This window comes from Chinchilla lanigera, unplaced genomic scaffold, assembly GCF_000276665.1.
Source record: "Chinchilla lanigera isolate Chin_1 unplaced genomic scaffold, ChiLan1.0 scaffold00036, whole genome shotgun sequence".
NCBI classification, from domain to species: Eukaryota; Metazoa; Chordata; class Mammalia; order Rodentia; family Chinchillidae; genus Chinchilla; species Chinchilla lanigera.
Genome location: NW_004955437.1, coordinates 6,966,836 through 6,981,617, shown reverse-complemented (window position 1 = coordinate 6,981,617; position 14,782 = coordinate 6,966,836). Strand labels below are relative to the sequence as shown.

Below are 14,782 nucleotides of genomic sequence, written 5' to 3'. Positions count from 1 at the left end.
TCCATTTGTATGCACAGAGCACTCATGGCCCAAACATCTCCCACTAAGCCCCACCTCTCAACATCATTTATTTGGGAATGAATTTCCCACGCATGCTCTTTGAGGGGTGCATTCATACATCACTCTACCTGGAGTCCCAAAAGCTCAGGTCCTCCTCACAGGCAAGTTGTATTCCCTTCATCTCAATGGCCCCAAGATATAGTTAAGACTCGAGGCTGGTTGATCCTCAGCAAATTCCTCCACAGGTGAGAGACTATACAATCACAGGTCATGTGCCTCCGAATCACAATGGTAGCACAGGCAGAGGTTAGGTACGTGTTTAAAAGAGGAAAAAGGGCAAATAGAAAGGGGGTAACTGGACCCAAATAAACCCAAAACCCAATGAAGAAAAAAGTTAAGCATTGGGCTGGGAAATCTCCTTTGATTCCATGTCCCAGATCCCGATGTACTGGAGTTGGGACCCCAACCAAGAGCCCTGGGCTGGATTCTTGTGCTTCAGCAGTCCCAGAATGCAAGTACCCCATAGTTCTAGGGTTCAGGGGCTACCTCATCCCTTGGATCCCTCAAGCACTGCCTTAGTAGAAGTTTTGTGCAGTGGCTCTGCCCCTGTAAGAAGTCTTTGCCTAGGTCTCCAGACTGTCCGTGACAACCTTTGCAATCTAGGCAGATGCTGCCATTGCCACTTCCTGGCCCCTCATTCTTGTCTGTGGAGTCAGCTCTGTGTGGGTACCACTAAAGTTTGGAGTGGTCTGAGGTATACCCAGAGCCACTTTAAACCATGGCTGGGGCAGCAATAAACTACTGGAGCACACCAAGCCAAAGTCCTGAGGCAGTCCAATACTGCTCTGGCTTCCTTGAGTTCCATGCCTCTGACATGAACAGCCTAGAAACTCTGAGATCCCTTCACCAAGTCAGTGGAACCCTGACGATGAACAAAGCTGGCTTCCTTCTCTCCATAGTAATCTCTTTAAGAAAATGTTAAAGAGAATTACCCTCAATGCTCTCTCCCAAACCACTGTGTTCTTTGCATGGCTTTTAATGAGGCCTGTAGTACTCTGCCTGCTTTGCGGCTCAGATGTTCTGCCGATGTCCTAGTTCATTGCTTCTAAGTTCTGCCTTCCACAAAGTCCTAAAACACAGGCACACAATGCCAAGGTTTTTGCTATTTCATAAGAAGCATGGCCATCATTCTAGTTCCAATACCTTGTTCCTCACTTCTGAGAGCTCACTTGGCATGGGCTGTGCCATCCGTATTTCTGCCAACATTCTCCTCAGACTTTCTTCCTGTGGGAATGTTCTGAGCCCTCTAGCAGAATGACCCTTGACACCCCATTTATGGCAATTTAGGCTGTTTCTAGTCTTCTGAAAATCCTTCCAACCTCCACCCATCATCCAGATACTATTTTTTTTTTTCGTCTTAGTCCATTTACTGTTACTCTAACAGAATACTGACTATTAGGTAACTTATAAAAATTCTCTGGAAGATGGGAAGTTCAAGATTAAGGTGCTGGTGTCTGGTGTGGACATCAGAGGACATCAGTGGACATCTGCACTAAGTCCCCTCACAATTGGTATTAATCTATCCCTCAAAGGGGAGCCCTTGTGGCCCAAACAGCTGCCTCAGACCCCATTTCCCAACACTGTTGCCTTGGAGATTGTTTCCCTCTCATGCTTTTTAGGAGACACATTCAAACCATAGCAAACCCCAAAGACAGAATGGCAAGGAGAAGCCTTAATCCACCAACCTGCTGGACTACAGTCTACTTAGTAGTGGGAAAAGGTAGGTGACCAACAAAAGTATTGCTTGACTAATCAAAAGAGGATGGATGGATGAAAAGATGAAAGCCAGCTACACCACTGGGAAGTTACTATCCTTTGCTCAGCGTTCACCCCAATCCAGTACTCGGTAAGTCCCTTGAAGAACCCCAGTGCCACCCAAAAGTACATATCGTGTACCCATTCAAGTCTTTCCTCCAAAGGATTCATTTATGTAAGGAAAAGCAAGCAAATGTTTCACATTAGTATGTATGAACCCTATATCAACTTTGGAAAGACCTAAAACCTTACTATTAGAGCAAGGGGGTGCATGCCTCAGGTAAAGTCCTGACCTGGGTTTCTTGGCTAGTCCAATGAAACAGTCTCCAGATCTACTCTGTCAAAATTCCCCTCGTCCATGAATGCCTGGAATCTATGAACGTGGCAATGTTCTTGCTGTGTTCTCTTCTGTAGGCTGAGCTAACATGATGGCAAAGACTTAAGGGGGAAGCCCAAGAAACTACCCTAAGGCCAAGACAGTAAATCAGAATTCATGCATGGCTGGCTTAAACAGTAGAGATGAATGTTCTTCAGTCTGCAAGGATTCAACAATGGTGATCCCAAGCATATCCCATTCTGTTTATCTGCATTGCCCCTGCAAAAGTCAGATGGGCTCATTATGGATAATGGATAGAAATTCTGAGCAGCAAAGGATCACAGATTTCTAGTTACTACACCGCTGAGAGGCTACCAGCATCTTATCTAAAGTTGATGCACCAGCATTGTTGCCTTAGACACCAGTGCTCATGAGGAACTCATGTGTGCAGTATTTTGAACCAGTAAGCATTACTTGTGAACACAAAAGTAGAATTCAAGGATTCCCTCTGGAACTTACACTTCCCCTCACTACAATGGTCTACTCTGTGCAAGAAGGAAAAAGAAAACTATTCTACCATGAGATATGCAAGAGTTCTACCAAACTCAGTGTTATGGATGCTACTTGGTCATTTTGGACCAATAGGCAAAGAAGTAAATGCGCATGAGAGCTAAGGAAACTGCTACATGATGACAGGAAGCAGCTTGTCTGGGATTCACTGGACAGATCTAGATGTTTCCACAATGTAACCAGCAGGAATTTCAGTAACCGTGTTCTGATGAGAGCTTGTGACTTAGTGACTGGGATCCTCTCATGTGGGTAGATGAATGTTTGCATTTTTGTAAGCAACTCAAACCATACAGGTGAGGGTTTAAAGGTGTGTGATTTCTGGCATAGGTTGTTAGGGAGGAACGTAATAGCAATGACTGCTTGCAGGCTGGATCCTCCTGAAGCGGGTACCCATGTAGTTTAGGTAATTAGATGTCAATGTTGGGTCTGCAACCATGGAAGGAAAAGCAAGGAAATGGCAGATGGAGAAGTCAAACATTAAAGCAAACCAGAGTCTCAACCAACTTGATAGAAACGGGATGACTCATTTTGGGCCAAACACCCAGGTCTATTTCTATTTTTCACTTAATTATGGGGTGTGAGCTGCCCCAGAAAGATCATCACCTAAGGAAAAGGGCCTCTGACAGATGCCGAGCCTGAAGGAGCTGGTGAGCAGGCAGATTCCAGGCTGAGTGATGGGTGGAAACAGCCACATGGGCAGTTTGGGTTGCCAGAGTGACTGGGTGGGTAGGTGATGCCTGTGAGAACCCCACAGGGACACAGACCACATCAGCCTTGGCCATGTCTTGGTCCTTCCTATGGCTTGCCTGCTTGGCCATGTGACCCACTCTCCCTACACTACTACAGCTGTCCCAGCGGGAGCTGTCCTTTTATGCTCTGGAAATGAGGCCACCTGCTGCCTCTCCTTCCTGGGCATTTTGGTTCATTCTCCATCTCATCCCATTTGTTTGGCATGGTCTGTGGTCTGTTATTGCTGTCTCAGCCAGTAGTGGTCCTATCTTTGCTGTACTACATCAGTTCACTCCAAGGCCCAACGCTGACAGAATTTGGGGGACATGCTTACCATTGTGGATAGGAAGAGCTTAGTAGGGGGCTTGAATGATTTATCAATAGGAACTCTAGAGTACCTGCTCTCTGCTAAGAACACCCAGAGTTGAGGGGCAACTATCAACTCAGGCATCCTGATGTCTGGCAAGACCAAGATGAACAATGACAATGAGCTATAAACCTAGAAAATAACAATGCATCAGACTTTAAAGATGTATCTGTGTCTTGCTGCCCGAAGGATTGATGGTTCAAGACAATGGTCATCCATGTCTTCTCAGACAACCCAACCCTACCTTCTCAGAACTCACAGCATAAAAATTCTAGATTTACATTTTGTTGTGGACTTGCCTGCCTCGAATTTGGGCTCGGGTGGCTGTGGTGGTTTGTATGTTTCTTTCCATGTGGGATAAGCTTTGCTGCTGCCTCACCTTGTGCTGGCACTCAAGAAAATCATAGGGGCTGTCTGGCTAGTCCTTAGCTTACACAGCCCTTGCCCTGGTACCTTTCCATGGGTATTGTGGAGCTGGAGAAGCACCCTTGAGTGCTCAGTTGTGAGGAGAGGACCTACTCTGGAGTAAACTTGGACCTGAGAGAAAGGATAAGACATGCACAGACTTCTAGGTAGACTGGCCAATGGGCTTGTTGGGAAGCTGTGGGTAACTCAGGGTACTCTCTACTTGCCATTCCATCTCTACCTTTTACTTTCCTATTGATATTTTGTTCCTTACTACAATAAAATGTCAACAAACATACTTTTGGCCTCAAGGTCCAGTCCTAAAATACCTGGCCTAAAACATTTCATTATTCTGGCCAAAACTCAGATTTGAACCTGATTGTTCAGTTCTCAGAGGATACTATAGAAGGGCATACATTTGGGATGGCATTCGGATCTTTCCAGGAAGGGGGCTGGGCATCTAGCTCAGCAGCATAAGTGCTTGCCTGGCAAGTGCAAGGTCATGAGTTTGATTCCCAGTACTGGAAAACGAAACAAAACCAAACAAACAAACAAACACGAAACTGTGCAGGAGGGAAGGAAGGAAAAGGAAAGCATCTAGTGAGAGGTTTCATTACTTCTTCCTTGAGCATTGCCCAGCGTGGCTCCTGGGCTGTCTTGTTCCTGTATGATTGAACTTGCCTGGGTTCCCACAGGCCGCCATTTGGCCATATTGGAAGCTCCAGGACAGATGCAGAGGTCAGAGATGTGGGTTGTTCCTGGATGGAACCAGACCTGGAGCAATCCCTCAAAGAAACGATGAGGTTGAGAAGTCTGCCAAATATTTGCAGTACACATAATGGGCCATTATTGACCACAGTTTAGTCCCTGGGGAACAGACATTTTATAAAGTGTCTTTGTGTAGACTAAGATGGCAGAAAGATCAATAGTAAACAGGAAGAATGACCACAAAACAAGGCAGAGGAGCTATCTAGAAGAGATTAGAAAACATCAAACCTACTGAAACATAAGGTGAACTGTGTACCCAAGGAATTTGATGGAACGTTAGCTAAAGTCTGGATGCTGTGCTGAGAGACAAGGCTATGATGTACTAGGCAGCAAAAGGATTATGGTGTAGGTAGCCTGAGGATATTAATGTATTTGCAAACTGTTCTCACTGCATTATATGTAATGCAGCATGTACATTAGGCTTTCTCAAAATGAATAGCATAGCATATTTAAAATTTTAAGAACACAAAAACTTTTTTCATTAAAAATATTTTAGTAATGTTGAAAAGTGATTCAGTTTGTTTCCAACATGGTGATACAGCATTTTTAAAGGTCTTCTCGATTTAGCTTATTTTGATCTTTCATTTGAAGGGTTGTCACAGCTGAGAAATATTTTAGAGGTTAGTGGCTCTAAATGAAGGAACTTACATGGTGAGCTGTTCCAGTTTAATTAAAATTGTGAAACTTGCCATATATTTCCATGTACTAGTTATGCAAAGTTCGGCCTCATCTGGAAGCTTCTCATCCTGTCACTCCATTACTGCAAAATAATTGGAAGGTATTGGCATTTTTATATTTTTAACTGAGTGCCAAATACCTCTGGAAATTGTTTACAAACACCTTGTAGAACACTTCTCCAGATTTTAGTATGCGGGCACAAGACATTTTAGACAGTTCCCCAGAACAAATCTCAGCATTGGAAACATGCCTCCATATCTGCTTTTACAATACTGTCTCCATAACATGAATGTCTTTGCCAAAACCCGTGTTTCTGTCATTGTTACAATTTTTACCTTGGAGGGACAGATTCTGAGTTGAGTACCCTACAGTGTCAAGGTTAACAAATATGGAACACTTGACAGTTTGAAAAGACAAATGCATAACTCATCTTTAAATATAATTTTTTTCTTTGTAATAGGATAAGGAAAATTATGCTGCAGATATTCTCTTGTTCTAACTTCAAATTATTGGCACAAACCATCATAGAAACAGAACAAACTAACTCTTGGGCCATTAACCTTTTCCTCTTTAAAAGGTAAATTGTGTTCTGAAGCAGTCAGGGTCTTCAAAGGTTTTGCTGAAACAAATAACTCTTTACTCTTGAGCCCACAGATGACAGTTGGGTAAACTAAAAGTGAAGCAAAGCTTGACCTTCAAGTTCATATCCCTTACTACCTTAAAACTTTTAGTATAGGCATGCTAATCATTTAGGAAATGTTGGCAAAACAAGGTTTCTTAGTCCTGAATTTAGCCTGTCTCTTTCTCCTTCAAGACTGAGAACATCAAAATAAAAGTAAGGTGGTTGTCAGAATTTGTGGAAACATCAGATTAGCAGCTTTTACAATGTTCTCTTAGACATATCACCACCACCCTGAGTGAGGGGCCTAGAAGTCTCCTGTCATTGTCCTAAACCTGAAAGAGACTCAAAGACCATCCCATAATGAGATCCACTCCCAAGGTAGAAAATCATCACATGGAAATTCACTATAAAACCAGGACTGAGATAATAACCAGAATCCTCCCCACCACACCCACAAAACTAGTTCCCAATTGTCTTATTAAGTAGGCCAGTCTGACCCACCTATTCAGGCATATTCTCCTTGAGTTTCTCAAAGTGAAGCCCTTTTCCTATCTCTTGTTAGGGGACTCGCTAGCTCTTTGTCAGAGATGTGCTCCCCTTCATTTTCTTTTCAAAGCTCTTATAAATTCACGCTTAATGCCTCCATTTTAATTCCTAATATCATGCAAACAAGGACCCATGCTAGTTGGTGACAGTATCATAAAGTGTCTACCATGGCTAAAGTCTTGTTTTTGTGGAACTTGTCCCATCAATGACCTCTTTTAGCCCAATGTACATTATTTTCGACTTCAGGACCAGTCTGTTCAGAAACTTGCGTGGTGGATAAATTGCACCTCTATAAACCCACCCTGGGATCAACAGTGGCTGCGCTTATATTTTCCATGAAGGGGTCATTTCATGTTGAATATTGCTCACAAAAGTAATTTTAGGTGTATATCATTTTTGAAATAGACTCACAAATACCACAATCCAAGAAATGTTCAAAAACATTTTTGCTTTCATTCAACTGTATAGCAACCTCTCACACTATATAATTTGTTCTAAACTTCTTTTCTTTAACTCTTCAGTATTTTTTGTATCTGACAACAGTATCATGAGGCAAGGATGTGCATTTGGTTCTTTTGTTCCCAGTATATTCTAGCAATTTATATCATGGTAGGAAAAGACAAGTGCTTCCCCAGTGGTGAACTGATTTTTATCATTCACTCCTAAACATGTACTACTAAGTCTAGTAAAATCTTAGAGTATTGGAGTAAGAATCACATAATTCTATGGAGCACTGACAGAATCTTAGATGTTTATGTTCTATAGGGTTGTTATGAATTTATCAGGATTAGCGAGACTTCAAAAGTATAACTAACATAGCCAAGCACTATATTACTTATGGAAGGGATTTACCTGCTATTAGTGGCAAAATTTTGCTGTGATAGTCTTAATAATTTCATCTTTTGGCAGATTTTCAGGGAGAATGGATTGGTTCTACAATAGCTGCCTTGTGAATTAACACTATACTGAGAATATAAATAACCAGCTTTATAATTCTCTTGTTCTGTTTCTAGAATCTAGTTTCTCTGGATCAGTCTTTACATCACATGTGCCTGCCCACATTCTGAGGATTAGTCTAATTAAAACTAACATCACCCACAGGCCCATTTTGGTCAATGTGTATTTTCCCAGGAAGATAGCAGAGCTGTGCTGAGGGCACTTGGCTGTATCTCCAGGTTAAAGAAATTCCTCTTTCACATCTTACCTGTCCCACGTGCCCTGATCATTTGGCGCACAGAAAATTGAGGGACAACATGAGTCCAGTGTTAGTTACCAGCATTAATAGTCCCTGTATACCTTGATGGATTTTATTGGATTAGATTGAGGGAGTACCTACCTCAATTGAGTCTACTAGTATCATGAACTTATCTTGTAAAATCAGACTTGAGGAAATTGGTGATGTTAAGGAAATAGGATGCTGAACAATTTTCCTATTTTCACTGAATGAGGAAGGCATGAGTATTGGGCTGAGGAACCACTGAAAAAGAAATCAAAGGTGTCGCTCTTTATAAGTAGTGAGTGTGTCCCGAGATCAACCCAAAAGTATAGGGAGAATTCACTCCATATGAAACACAAGGCTGCTTCAGTTCTTTAATAGTTTTAAGAGATAGTGGAGCGTGATTATACTGAACATAACTTTGGGGATTTTCCTGATCTGCTGGTAGTTCAGTAACTGTAACTGGGTACATAGCAAAAGCATTACAAGCATCCAAATCTCCTTCCTGTTTGGCTTGAGCAAAAGCCTTCATGACTGTAGTCATACATAATGGTCTTTGAACAGTTAACTGAGGTAGATTCCTAAAAGGGTTAGACTTATCATATATTGGGGCTGAGGGCTGTACTGGATATGCTTGAGAGACCAAAGAGGGAGGTGGAGGAAAATCTAATTTCTTTTTCTTATGGTCAGTATTAGGTCCAAAAGATCCATACTTATTGGGAATCTGTAACAATAGATTCTGGAACATCTAATAAAAGTTGGATAACTGCCTGAAGTTCTGCTCCAAGGAACAGGAGAAAAAATGATAGGAAGCAGGGGAAAAAAAAGAGGAAGTCTGGGATTTAGAAAGCATAGCGAAGAATCTAGACAGGAAAAGTAAAGAAGGTTGAGGGTAAGAGAGTAGATCCTAAGTAATTCTAGGGATGGGGGGCAGTGGGAGTTGCTCTTGAGCCCATGTTTGAGTATGGTTACAATAAAGACCAAAGTAGGGCCTCATGAGTCGTGTGGCTTTTATTGTATGAAGGGAACTTACTGGCTAAGCTTCACAATGTTCCAAGACGGGCATAATGAGACGTCTCACAGTGAATACACTGGTAGATGAGGTATGACTACCCAGTGAATTCCAGAAGTGCTAGTTTGCGTAGAATGGAAACAGGCCTCTGTGGAAGGTAAAAGTTATACTGAAGTTTCTAAAAAATGTTTATTGAAAAGCAACTATACTTTTACTTCATGGTGACAAAAACAAAACACATTGGTTATGAGAGTATTAAAATATAAAATAGTGATAAATCTTGCCACAAAGTTTACAAGACCTATATACAGAAAGCTAGAAAACGTTACAGAGAAATTAAAAGTTTCAAGAAACATTTGAAAGAGAAACACTTGAAGATAACAATTTTCTATGAAAACCAAAAGATTTGAAATAATGAAGACTTTTGAAAAGGAAGAAAAAGCTTTAGAAGGCTAACATGACATTATTTCCAGAATTAATATGCGTTTATATTTACTTTCAGTTTCTCACACTAGAGAGACGAATGCAATGCTGGCACATGAGTCTGATTTATTTCATTTATGAGTATGGACTCAAGTCGCATCAAACTGAAATTTAAATGATCATTACACAAGCATTTTAGAGAAATGGTTTCCAACACTGTAGGGATCCATGAGAAAACATCAGGTCCCAGGATGCCGGAGGATGGTGTAGGTATTACTAAGGCCTCATAGTTGCACAAAGGCCCAGAGATGTGTGACTCCAGTGTAGCCTGAGCTGTAGATGAAGCTGCTGACATGCAACCCTGTTGGCGTTATCCATCTCGGGGTTCTTTTGCTCAATTTGAGATAGAAATAATAGAGGAAAACAGTACTGATCAAATGAGGCTTAATGTAGGCATATGCTTGACACCAGGAGACAGGTGAAAGTTCCCAGACAGGCTCTCTGAAGAGGTATTGGGTGGTATCTAGTCTGCCTTCTGTCCCTATGCATGCAGGCTGCGGGTGGTTGTACATGGTAAGATTTGTGCACAGGACTGCACAAATCAGACTGATCTTTGCTTTGGGCAGTGAAGTCTGCTTAGCCTATCTGCACCCAGCTCATAGGAAGGTGCTGACATGCAACCCTGTTGGCATTATCCATCTCAGGGTTCTTTTGTTCAATTTGAGATAGAAATAATGGAGGAAAACAGTACTGATCAAATGAGGCTCATTATTGCCAGCCTCAGGAAGGTCATGTAGATGTCAAAGTAGGGTATTCGGCATGAGGTGATGGGAAAGTCCCTTTGGTAAGCTTTGAGGAAGCCAGCAGTTCCTGGAGCTGGTTATCTGTGTACACAACCATGAAAACAGTTTATGTCTTGGAAAAAATCTTGATGGGGGTTGAGAGCCCTGTGTTCTGTGTCCATGGTATACCTTTGTGCTCATATCAGACATGGCTGACAGTGTAGCCTGCTACAGCCTAAGTGCCCAAAATGTCCGCAAATTTCTTATGGAGTTTGAATTCTAGTAGTAGAATAACCCACACATGGAGTCAGATAAAGTGTGATGTCACATTCCTGAGGAGAGGGAGAATTCACCCTCAGTACTCATGGGGATCTGGTAAAATGTATTTTCCAAGGAAAGTGGGAGGAGATACACTCCAAATTCTTATTATAATAAAACATAGTCTTTACATAGAAAGATGAGTATGTGGAGTCCTTTCAAAGCTGCATACATCTGTTCCCTCAGAAGCCAGAGGTGGATGTCACACTGAAAGGGGTGAGGCAGGTTTGTGGAGGGAGGCTGAGAACAGCTGCTGTCGGTAATGAGGATTAAGGAAGGATGCAAATTTCCACTTAATTGCAGCACATACTCCGTGTCCCTCCTCTAAGAAGGAACTGGTTTGTGGAAATGAAAGCTATGATTGCAGTGGCCTGAGTCCTGCAACTAGAAGAGAAATCTCTGGCAGATGAAATCTCTGGACTCCGTACAGGCAAACACATGCCCTAAAGATGAGATGATACCGAATATAAGGCACTTCTGTTTTCTAACAAAAAATTGCAAATATTTTCTGGACATCTTGAATATATATTTTCTGAAGAAAAGCCCTCAAATACCTAACAACTGGATTTGGGATGTGAATATTCAGTGTTATCACAAAGACATTTTTAAATATTGCTCTTATTTTCTGGTCCTATTTTATAAAATCTCATTTATACATGGCTTTAACTTTAGCACAGTCAGCTATTGAGCTAAGTAAAATTTCCATAGCTTACCCACATGCCAGATTCAGACAGCTGCATAAAACTGACCCGAGCCACAAGGACCTACTGTAATGATGTATCAGTCTTTATCCCACTTCTCCACTGAGCATAGATTTGTGTTGCCCACAGTACAATTCCATTGCTTTTAAAAACCTTTAGAACTGTGCCCGCAGCACATCCCGGCTGGGGGAGCAGCTACGATTGTCCACAGCCGAGGTGAGGCCTTCACCTGGGAGCCAGGCAGGTTGGAGGTGCAGGCATTGAGCCTGTGGGTAGGTCCCCCGGGTACCCCTCATCCTCACCTTGGTGCCAAGACCCAGCAGTACGAGTTGACACTGTGCTCTTGGGCTGGAGTCTGGTTGATCAGTCCTCAGGATGGTGGCTGTCAACCTCTGGAGCTCATGGGGTGCCCTTATGGACCAGTCCTGTGGGTTGGCAGCAGCTGACCCATGGGCCTCCTCTGCCTCTCTATCCTTAGCAGCCTGTGAGACATCAGGAGAGAACTGCAGCTGGGCTCCCAGAAGCCCAGGTCTGGGAGCCAGCAACCTTCTGGGAAGTGGGTGTGAACTTCACACAGGAGGAGTAGAGGCAGCTGGGACCCCACAGAGGACATTATCATGACATGATGGTGATGCTGGAGACCTTTGGCCACCTGCTGACTGTAGGACATCAAATTGCCAAACCTGAGGTCATCTCCCTGTTGCAGCAAGGAGAGGAACAGTGGACAGTGGAACATGTGCATCCTCAGAGCTCTTGTCGAGAGTGAATGAGAAATCTGGAAAGCAAAGCCCTGAGCTCAGCACAGAGTATTTGTAAGGAGCAACAACCCCATTGCATGAAGTTAGAAAGCTGCCTATACGGGTGATTCTTGGTTCTCCAGATAGTAGTTTTGAGATATAGATCAATTAGAAATGTATAATATGAACCAGAGTACAGCTATAAGGCAAATGTTCTTTCTGCAAAAACAAGTACTGTCTCAAAGAGGTTCTGAATACTGTGAACTTAGGGTAGAATATAGTGAGAGCTTAAACTTTGTTCCATCTCAGAAAGTTTCCCAATTAGAACCTTCTTATAAACTTGACACACAGGCTGAAAATTGGAGATTCAACTTGGCAACCTGTTCATCCTCTCAGAATGCAGACTGGAGACAGTCTTTTGAAATGTACTGATGGTATGAAATCCTTCAATAATATCATGCATTTTGGTAATCACAAGGGAATATACACTGGAGAAAAACTATATGAATATAAGGAATGCCATCAAATTTTTAACCAGAGCCCATCATTTAATGAACACCCAAGACTTCATATTGGAGAAAACCAGTATGATTACAAAGAATATGAAAATATCTTTTGCTTCTCACTCTGTATGGAGCATCAAAAAAGTGGTACTGTAGAGAAAGCATATAAATACATTGAGTGGGAGAAAATCTTTGGCTATGACTCCTTACTCAACACACAGGTATGTACACTGCAGAGAAACCCTATGAGTATAATGAATGTGGAACATCTTTCATATGGAGCTCTTATTTTATTCAATTCTTTTCTTATTTAACATAAAAACTCATGCTGGAGAGAAACTATGAATGTGTTAAATGTGGAAAAGTTTTTAGGAATTATTCCACCCTTACCAAATATGAACGGACTCACACTGGAATAAAACTGTACAAATGTAGGAAAGCCTTCAGCTGGAATTTTCACCTGATTTTACACAAGCAAATTAATACAGGAGAAAAGCCTTATGTGTGTAGTGAGCGTGGGAAGTCCAGCTGGAACTCCCATCTCATTGGATACCAGAAAACTCATGCTGGAGAGAAACCACTTGTAGGGAATGTGGGAAGTTGTTCAGCTGGAGTTCCCATCTCATTGCTCACATGAGAATGCACACAGGAGAGAAACCCTTAAATGTAATGAACGTGAACAGGCCTTTCAGGATTACTCCACTCTTAGTAGACATGAAAAGGACTCATTCTGGAGCAAAACCTATAAGTGTATGGAATGTGGCAAATCCTTCAACTGGAATTCCCATGTCATTGCCCACCAGAGAATTCATGCAGGAGAAAAAACTTACAACTTCCAGGAATGTGGCAGAGCAATCAGAATTCTCATCCCTCACCAAACATGAGATTATTCATTTCAAAATCAAACCTTAAGAATGTAATAAATGTGGAAAGTCTTGTAGCTAGATGGCTCACCTTGTTAGGCATCAAAGGACTCATACCAGAGAGAAACCCTACGAATGCAATACTATGAATGCAATAATGTGGGAAATCCTTCAGTCAGCTGTCACCTAGTTGCTCATCAGAGAATCCACACTAGTGAGAAACCCTATAAATGTAATCAGTGTGAAAGACCCTTTAACTGTGGCTCTCACCTTATTGCACATCAGAGAATTCATACTGAAGAAAAACCATATAGGTGTAATGAATGCGGGAAAGCATTTAATGAGAGTTCTTCCCTTATTGTGTAACTGAGAAACCATACTGAAGAAAAATCCTACAAATGTAATTCATTGTGAGAAGGCTTTCTGTAAGAACTCATCCCTTATTATTCACCACAGAATGCACAGTAGACAGAGGCACTTCATATGCCATAACTGTGGAAGAGCCTTCAGTGGTCACTCACCCCTGCTTCAGTGCCAGAGGAGTCACAGTGAGGGGAAACTGCCCTTGAACGGATCAGAGTGTTTTCTTTTATCGAACATTTGAATAACACATTGAAGATGCCATATCAATATAAGCAAAAGGGAAAGTTTTAAACTAGAATTTGAGTAAGACTTTCTATGATTCAGTACAAAACTTATGAGTGAAATTCATAAGTAAAAGCTTACAGCAGTTTTATAGACACCATTCAACATCAGATAATTAGACAAGAAAACTAAACACCCCCTGTGGCCTCCAAGAATCCCTACCTAAGTAACATGACTTGGGAGTGAGGTGGTTACTCTTTCAGCATGTGCTCTTACTGAATTTATAGGTACATCAGTGTCTCACTAAGGGAAAACTCTATGCCAAGAATGATGTTTGACTGGAAATAGTTTTTCATCAGGCCAGGGTACTGGATGGAGACATTCACATTTTGTGCATAATTTTAGAAATTCAGATAGATTTTACTATCATAAGAGGAGGGTCTAGGTACTAGAATAAAGAATATTAAATTTGAATTTAAGAAAGAAAATAGTATAGTATCAAATGGGGTATTTAGTGTTGATCAAGATTGACTGCCTTAGGAAATAATTCATCAATGACATTACTAATGGGGGAAAGGTTGTCTGTAAAAGTCTTAGGCCGATGTTGTTGGCACAGAGGTGACACTAAATCACCCAAAGTGTCATTATCTTTTGTGTGCTCATTAGTGCATTGTTGGACGGTTAGTCTAACTTCTTTTAGGTGATCACTATAAACTATGCAGTAATTGTGGACACAGCATCAGTATACAAAACATGAATGAATAAAAAGGACATAGAGTCATGTGCCTATATCTACTATAGCAGATCTACAAAGTGTGTAGAGATA

General features: G+C 41.7%; 1 pseudogene; it reads left to right on the top strand.

The window, feature by feature from the left end:
• Positions 1–11,643: 11,643 nt before the first annotated feature.
• LOC102016096 lies at positions 11,644–13,975 on the top strand (annotated as a pseudogene).
• The last annotated feature ends 807 nt before the right edge of the window (positions 13,976–14,782 follow it).